Raw genomic sequence first — 9,087 nt, 5'->3', positions numbered from 1 at the left:
CTCCCGCCCGGCCCGGCGCCCCGCCAGCCTGCTTTAAAGATACAAACCCCGCGGGGAAAAGGGGCTGCCCGGCCCCTGGCTGGCCCCCTCCTGCCACTCGGGAAGGGTTTGCTTCTTATTCCTGCTCCTCCCGCATCTATAAACTTCGTACACACCGCAGCAGGTGATCTCCTGCAGAGCTGCATTAACCAAAAAGTACCACCCTCCTCCACACACACACATCCCCAAAGCTCTCCGCTGGAATATTTAACCTTACCCTCCCCCCTCAAGCTTCTCCTCGCTTGATGGACAGGGCTCTCCCAGGAAGGAGGGGTTGGCTGTTGCCCCACTGTGATCCCGGGCTTGTGTGTGTGTAGGTTCCATAGGAAAACAAAGAGCTTGAGCAAGGAACACACAGATACCAGGGATGGCAAGAAAACTCTACAGTAGGGGGGGAAAAAAAAAAGAGAAAGAAAGAAAAAGAATTAAAATTTTTGAGGGGAATCGATAAAAGCTTCACATTTTATTATTGATTTTGAAATAATGGAGCTGCGCCCACTGAAAGGGAATCTGACTGCCACTGGAGTGTCATGTAGACAGGCTGGGTTTTATACTGCAGCATGTTATACCCTGGCTGAGATTAACTATCATCTTTCAGATCTAGAAACACTGTACATTTAAAAGCCTGATCCTCTCCCCAGCTCAGCCAGCAATAAAACATCCCTCTGCAGCCCTGTGAGTAAGATTATACTCTAACCCTCCTCTTGCTGCATCCTTAAAAGCAAAACCCTGGGCACAGCACCCATAAAAGCCAAGCCCACGACACTCTCACGCTGCCACTTATTAAGAAAATCCAACTCGTGGTTGTTTGCTGGGGATGGATTTCTAGGCCCTGTCCCTGTATAGCAGCTCTGCTCCAAACCTGCTTGGGCACATTCAGTTTTCTTTGCCTCAACTTCCCTGCCTGTCCAACCTCCTCCGTGGGCAGGGACGGTGCTGCTTGTGCCTTCCGTAGCTGGTGCAATAACAACTCCAGGCTGGCGGGGATGCTCTACTGGGTGTCAAACAACAACAATCTTCATACAATGTTGCTGGAGCGGGAATCTTGCATCACTTCAGAGGAGTAATTACAACTCCTGAGTGCCTCTGGGAGGTAGGCATGACACCTCTTTTCTTAGACGGGGACAGCACAGTTAAGCCACTTGTTTATCATCTTTGTGAATACATAAAAGAAGGGAGTAAATCCTTAAAGAACCAGTATGGCATTTGTTAAAAATGTGTTGGGTTTTTTTTGTTTGTTTTTTCAACAGCTTGTTTTGGTTTTTCCTTTTCCTGCCAGCGCAATGCAAAGGCTAAAAAAAAAAATAAATAAAAAAAAGAAAATAAATTTTTCTGCCTTTTCACTGCCCAAAAGGGCTTGGTCCTATTCAAGCACTGCACAGATGCCAGCTCTGGTTGGATCAGCTTGCCCATCTCTGCCAGCACAGTGTTGTATGATGGAGCTGAGAGGAGGGGAGGACAGAGAGGGCAGTTCTGGCCTGGCACCAGCCAGCATTGCCTTATTCAGTGCACTGGAGCTGTATCCATTTCCACTGCATGAGAGTGAGAGTCTCGCCCGCAAACTCTCCTGGATTAGAGGCACTTTGAACACTGGCAGGCAAAGCTGTGGCCTGGTGACCTGTGCCTGAGAGACCTTCCCAAAACCCAGAGCAGTTTCAAGGAAGCTGGTGACCTCCTGGGAATTTGTAAAGACCTAATCGAGAGCAGCTGATCATTATTAATACACTGGTTATCATGCAAAGCCATTCCACAGTGTCTGTTTGTGATTCACGGGTTAGGAATTTGCTCATCCTGAGACCAATGCAAAAGTGGTATCAGTTTGAAAACCAGTTGCAGAGAACCCTGTCTGCATTTTTATGTTAACAACTTTCACCACCCCCAGTTGAAACACTTCATCTGGGCGATGGCTGTTTAAAGAAATGCTCCATAATTACCATCGTGTGAACTGGAATGAATTATTTGACAGATTCTGTGACAGCCTTTGGTTTCTTACCCTGCTCCCTTGCTTTGCTATCCTTCCTCCCCACTCATCCCCTATTCTGGATCACATTTATTGATGTGAGGATATATCTAGACGGTTTTCAGAACACGAAGTACCCCTGTAAATTCTTTTTTTCATCACTTTGGGGATGCCTACTGCAAAAGCCTGACACAAGTACTTCAGATTGCTGGGATTTTTGGCTGGGAAGTGGGTTGCATTTCCTGAATTAAGTGTGTTGCCATTTCATATGTGAAATATAAGCTCTGCACAGAAATATTCTCTTGAAACAAAGACTCTTCATGTGAACATGCCTCCCTAATCCCACCGTGGCTGTGCTCAGAGTGGGAACAGGGAGTTAATTCTGGCAGTGGGCTGCCAGATTACATATGATCCCATGCATGCAACATTACAATGCCTTGTAATGCTGGCCCTGCTTAAAGCATTTGGCCAGGATTATAAATATTACCCCCAATGCCTTTAGGAGTTAAAAAGACGATGGATGTCATAAGGCAGCTCTGATTTGGCAGCTCCTGCACGTTCGTAACAGTTTTACCAACTTCAAGCTGTTCTTCCAGACTGAACTCAGGCTGGCCCCAGCTGACTGCGTAAATCTCTGGAGTCTGAGCTAAAAGCCAGCAGCCCTGGTGGAAAACTGGGAAGACCACAGCCCTGTGTTGGAAAAATCCAACAAGGGAGTTAAATAAAACCACTGAGAATCTGTCTCAGCCAGCAGGAGCAACTGAAGGGGGAAGAGAAGAATTAGTAGTGTAGCAAGGGAGAGATAAAGAGATGCCATGTAAGAAATTATGTTCCTCACTCAAGGGGAAGGCAGAAAGAAAAACATTTTTTCAAGAAAAAGCCCTTGTGCAGCTTGTTTCACGTGCTGGGGTGCACAGAATAAAATTACACTTTCTCCTGCAGAAACCTCCGGGGTTTAAAATCATAACCTTCAATGTGCTTCCCTCTTCTTGGCTGAAACCGAAATCTATGAAAAATCACAACTTCTAAGAAAGAAACCACAATGTCCACGGCTTCTCCAACCTGCTCCAAATTTATTTAAATGAGCTGTGCCATCTACTGGCAGATGGGGAAGCTGCAGGCAGAGCAATTCCCCTCCTGGCTCCCGGTGGCGGGTGTAAGCAGCAGAGATGGATGGAGACACAGGGCATTTCCTGGGGATTAGGGACCAGCTGGCTGAAATTCTTTGGGCCACTTACGCCAGCCAGGCATTAATCCCTTGGAAATGCCCTTTACTGAAGTTAATAGGAACCGAAATATACTGTGGAGTGGAAAAGGCTCTAAAACTCTGCTCTGCTGCTTGGTGCTACGTGCCTGCTTTTCAATTCTGAGCGGATGCTCAATCTCAGGAGATCCAGCTCTGCAACAATACCACCCGACTTTATCTTCACCAAACAGTTCCTGCAGCAGAGCTAGATGGAAGCAACGGCTTTTTATTTCTTCAAGAATTTTCAAGGTTAGGAGAAAAAAAAAAGAATCATCATCATTTCTTTCAAGAACTCGAGTCTTTTCAAGCTTTCCACCATGCTCTGTAAAAGAGCAGAGTGAGCCCCCCCGAAAAAAACACAATGGAAGTCAAACCACAAGACAGGGCTTTCCTGGACTTGACAGACAGCAGCTCCAGCAGCACTGCTTCTTTTCCATGAGCAGGGGGAATAGCAGCACAGGGTGCTTAGATCAATTTATGAGACAGTTTGAAGCACCTTCACAACAGTGTGAAAAGATGGGGGCTAAGACAGACAAAGAAGAGAGCGGACAAGAGAACTCAGGTCAGCAGCGTTCAAGGTGCACACGTTCCCTTGGTCTTGGTGGTTCAGTTGCTAGTGGTGGTGATGGGAAAACAACAGAATTAACTGGTTTTGTGCCAACACTGTTGGAGATCCTGGCAGAAATCAGCACATCCCATCAAGAGTGGATACAGACCACCAGAGAGCACGGGGAGGGGGCTGGAGGGCTCAGCTGGGATGAGTGCTGCCTGTGGATGCAGTCAGTGGACACTTCTGGTCCTTGCACTCGAAGATAACTCAATGGGCTTTCCTATTTAGGAGCCACTTTCAGTCCAGGGTAAAGCCCAGTCCTGCTTCCCTCAATAAAATGGACAGTTTGAAGTCCTGTGTCCAGTTCTGGAGTTCCCAGCATAAGGAGGACATGGAGCTTCTGGAACGTGTCCAGAGGAGAGCCACAAAAATGCTCAGAGGGATGGAGCATCTCTCCTGTGAAGCCAGGCTGAGGAAATTGGAGTGTGAGGTGACCAAGGTGACTTTATAGCACCTTCCAATATCTGAAGGTGGCCTACAAGAAAGCTGAGGTTGGGCTTTTTGCATGAGTGTGTAGTAAGGGGACATGGGGAAATGGTTTAAAACTGGAAGAGGGGAGATTTAGGCTAGACATTAGAAATAAATCCTTTGAGGGTGGTGAGACACTGGAACAGGTTGTCCAAGGAAGTTCTGGCTGCCCCCTCCCTGGTAAGCCTTGAGCAACCTGGTCTAGTGGAAGGTGTCCCTGCCCATGCAGGGTGGTTGGAACTGGATGATCTTTAAGGTCTCTTCCAACCTAAACCATTCTAGGATTCTATGATTCTAAGACTGTCTGGAGTTGAGCTTGGACAGAGTGCTGCTGAAATATTTCTCAATTTTGGGCTCAGATGGAGCTTCTTTATGCCTGGTCCTTCCGTCTAGAATGGATGAGTTCCTCATACAAACTCTTCTGCGTGGATCCAGATATTTTTGGCAGCTATGTTTAGCCTTCCCCCCCCCCTCACTTACACTGTTTCCACCATGGAAAAGAAGGAAATGGGGAGTTTTTTTCTCATCTATTTTTTTCTCATCTTCTCAAAACAGAAAGCCACCGTAGCATTGCTTGGTGGAAAGAGCACCAGGCAGTGATCCAGACACAGCCACGATTCTGATTTAAGTATAAAGGCCACTTCATCCTTATTTGTTTTTCCTGATGAGACCAGAAGCTCTGTATGGAAATGACTCCCTCTCTATTTGGCACAATAGGGCTTTGACAGCAGCTGGGTCCAGGGCAAGCAACCATAAACCAAATGATGATAAAACAAGCAGGGAGAAATCTTCACTGGGCTCCCCTGCCTGTTTACCTGACCCTGGTACACTCTCACATCCTTAGGCATTACTTCAAGAGCAGATGGTGCTCTGTGGTAGAGCAAAGGAGCAATTATCCTCCTGACACCCTGCAAGGCCTCCCTGCAGGCGGTCGCAAGAAGTTACTTCACCCCAAGCTAAGAGCTGTTGTCTGGCTTTTCAGCATAATTGGGATGTAATCAAGTTTAATTTGGTTGGTGCAGTAACTCTGAAGACTTTTCTAACTGGATTACCCTCAGCTCAGCGGTCATGTGCCATTATATTTGCTGGTCAAAACAGAAGCCAGAATAAAAACAGATGCTTTCCCCCTACTCCTTCCAGCAATAGCCCTTCAGGATATGACCTTGCACTGTACAGTCAATAAAATGAACTAAAAAATCTATTAGAAGAAGGATGTCATTGCTGTCATATTACGTTCAGGCCTGTGCTGGAAAGGTTAAATTTAAATTTAGAGTGTGCATCTGTGCCTGTTTACAATCGTAGACCACACACACCTTCAAGCTAGAACTCCTGGAGCACAGACAGACCTCTGATGCACATGAGCTTAGAGACAAATAAATCTTCTGATCCTTATTCTACAAGTAGGGAAGCTGATATCATGAGCAGGAGTGAATGGCTGATGGGGAAGGACTCCCTCAGGCCCCATCTTCTGTACATCACCAGCTGACAACAAGGAGTATATAAAATGCTGTATTTATAGCAGACTTAGAGCTCTCCTACAAGTAATCTAGAGAGTGGCACTGGGTAAATGTAACAAAGCCATCAGCATGCAGACCTGCATTTCATATCCCCCAGCTCCTACTAGTATTAGTAGTAGGAAGCAGCATGTGAAAGCTCATTCCCATCATACTGTGGGCCAAATTTTGCAAATTCTTCTAATGGCCCCAAAACACTGGGAGTGAAGACACACTGCTATCCTCCTGAGAGATGCTGAGGCCAGGAAAATGGGAGACTGAAATAAATAACTTTTTTTAATGGTGAAAATAATCACTGGCATAACACGTGGAGGTGATAATGCTCTTGTGGTTTCAAAGATTTTAAGACCATTTGGAGGCATAGGAAGTATATTACACTCCTGGTTAAAAATGGCTATTGCATTTCAGACACACATCTCCTAAAAGTCAGCTCAACTTGGGAGTGGCAGATCAACTGTTTGAAGACCAACGTGTGAAGAGATTTTCCTAAGATCAGCAGCAAAGGATGCTCTAAAGCTCCCAGTCCCAGATGCTAGTGTAGCCCCCCTTCCAGCTGGATGCTGTGAGGCCAGAGATGCAGGCATATGCAGCTCTGGTTTTGGCCAGATGGTTATTTTGAGTTTCTAATGATCTGGGAAATGAACACTTCATAATGCTCTGTCCCAGAGGGTTTAGCACAAACTTTCTTCCTATTTTTTTTTTCTCCATATCAGCACTGTTACACATGGTACCCAATGTCAGTCCAGGACTGGAGTAACACAGTGCTAAAACCACCAGCTTGAACATGGAAAATAAAAAGATGGTGATGTAATCCTTCCTGGCACATCACCCACCAAGTTCGTTAACAAATAGGCTCATGAAATTTGTTAATTACTTGAACCTCATGCTTCTAAAATCACCATAAATGCTGATAATTTATTGATACTACTACTAATAATGGACTTTGAAAGGCTGTTTGCAGCCATCATACAAACCAAGCTCTGGCATTTGATTTGTGTGGGTTTTTTTGGGTTTTGCAGGTGGCAAAGTTCAGGTGGGTAAGGTGAAACAGAAAGCAGCACCCATGCATGCTTACAGAGAGGCACCTGAAGCCCACCCTGTGCTGAGCCCCTTCTGGGTGGTTGTGCTGCAGGTTGTCACACTGTTGGGTGACTTATTTATAATAAACAGCTGTAGAGGTCACTTCAAAAGCTTCACAGAGATGCCACTGTGTGACTCCAACCTGTCAGAATGAGACCCCAGCAGTGACAGGGAAACCAGAATCTCTGCAGTAGGTGACCACTTGCAGCTGCATCTCCCACTGCTGTGAACTGGTTGTTGGCTGAGCACTGATTTTCTGTGACTTCTGCAAAAATGGGAGAAATTCATGTTGGGCAGGGGAGCCTGGGAACCTAACCTTGATCCCAGCCTTGGCTTTGCTTCTCTCCATAGTATTTGGCAAGTCCCTTCATCTGTCTCTGACTTTTCTGCACTCACCTCGAGGATCACTGCTGAGTGAGCAGCCCTGGCAGCACTGACACACAGAGGTCAGAAAGCCCTGAAGTTGTCTGGAGTGGGTGACAAGCAGTCTCCTGCTTGGACAGGCAGCTCGTGGCTGTGCATTCATCAACAGAGCAGCAGCAAGGCTGAGGGACAGGCAAAAAAGAGGAGATTCATGGTTTTAGAAAAATATGGATCACAAGGCTGCTTTACAAGGCTTAAACACACCTGGAGCTCAGCATCTTCAAAGGGCCACAAAGACAGCACTGAATTAATGCTCAGAAATTACTCTGGAAGTAAAGACACCACAGAAGCATTAAAAAGTCACTGCATTCAGAAAATACAATTATTTTCCCCTGAGGCTGGAGATCTAGCAACTTTCAGAAGTGCAGACAGAACATCCCAATACAGAAACTTGTGTTTACATGATTTATAAAGGCCACCTCCCAGATCACACCAATTTTTCTGATTGATTTGTGTATTCCTTTGCCAACACCCATATGATTAGTGACTTCTGAAAATTTAGACCTTCTATTTTTACAGCAGAGACAAATATCAGTACATTAACCTGGCAGTAAGATATACAACCACTGGTGAAGAGCAAAAAGCAAGATGAAGCTTTGCAAAGAAAACTAAAAATGTACCCTGTTGTCTGCCTCAAATTATTCAGATAAAAAAAATAATCAATTGTAAGAGTAATAAAAAATAAACAGCAGGATGTCTATCTCTGAAAGGCCTTGGGATATACAGGGATAGATAAAAATCACTGGAGCACAGTCTATGATCTCAGAAATGCCAAAAACGTGTTTGAAACTGGATCAGCTGCAAACATCCTGCCTTGCTCCTGGTGTGGCAGTGCATCCAAAGGCAAACTGAGGGAAGAATTAGGATGGGGGGGAGTTCCTGAGCAAGGATTCTGTTGCTTTGGGTCAGTTCCATGGTTCTGCCACACATCATCTATAACCTTGGGCAAGCAGCTTAATTGCTCCATGCCTCAATTTCCCAGAGTAAAACGGTTTCAGCAAGAAAAGCAACAAGGATTCTGAAGTAATTTCATCCACATTTCACCCATAACTGACCCTACAATTTCTGCTGGAGCTACGATATGTCTTTTAAATGGCCATCCAGTCCTGCCCCTCTCCTGCCCTTTATGTGAGAGCTCTCCCTTTACAGCATCTTTGTGAACAACTTGTGCAGCAGGCACTGACACAGCTGTAGGACAGATAATAATACATTTCACAGCAGCAATAAAACAACGGGAGCCATAATTTCTTTGAACTCTGGGTCAAACTTGTTGTTAGCCAAGTCTGGAAGAACTCGTATAGTAAATTACATACGTCTCTTTACCAGCAGGATCATAAAATAAAACTTTACAGCCCTTCCGAAGGTCACGGCTCTGCAACAAACAGTAAGACAGCAATAAATTCACCCCTGAGACCACCATTTTTGTGGCTTTGGCAGCTTTGGTTAGATCTGAGGAAATTAGAACTTTTGAGAATCTTTATAGAAAGTCTTTCTTTTTTCTCCTTTGGACCCATCTCCCAAATGTCCCTAAGAGTAAGGCAAGAGGCTAAAACAACAGCACTAACAACTCTTACTGGTTGCAGCAGCAGCAAGGCCACAGTTATCTCTATACACACATTTAATGGAAACAATGACCAAAGTGTTTCTTGGCAAATTATTCCCCTTCTCCCTCTGAAGAAAAACATATCTATAAGCTATTTCCAAAACAATCAATATTAGTCCAGCAAGCAAAAAACTGTACATTGCA

Source organism: Calypte anna, chromosome 1, assembly GCF_003957555.1.
Source record: "Calypte anna isolate BGI_N300 chromosome 1, bCalAnn1_v1.p, whole genome shotgun sequence".
In the NCBI taxonomy this organism is placed as follows: Eukaryota; Metazoa; Chordata; class Aves; order Apodiformes; family Trochilidae; genus Calypte; species Calypte anna.
The sequence above is the reverse complement of the archived record's forward strand: the minus strand, read 5'-3'. Positions refer to the sequence as shown.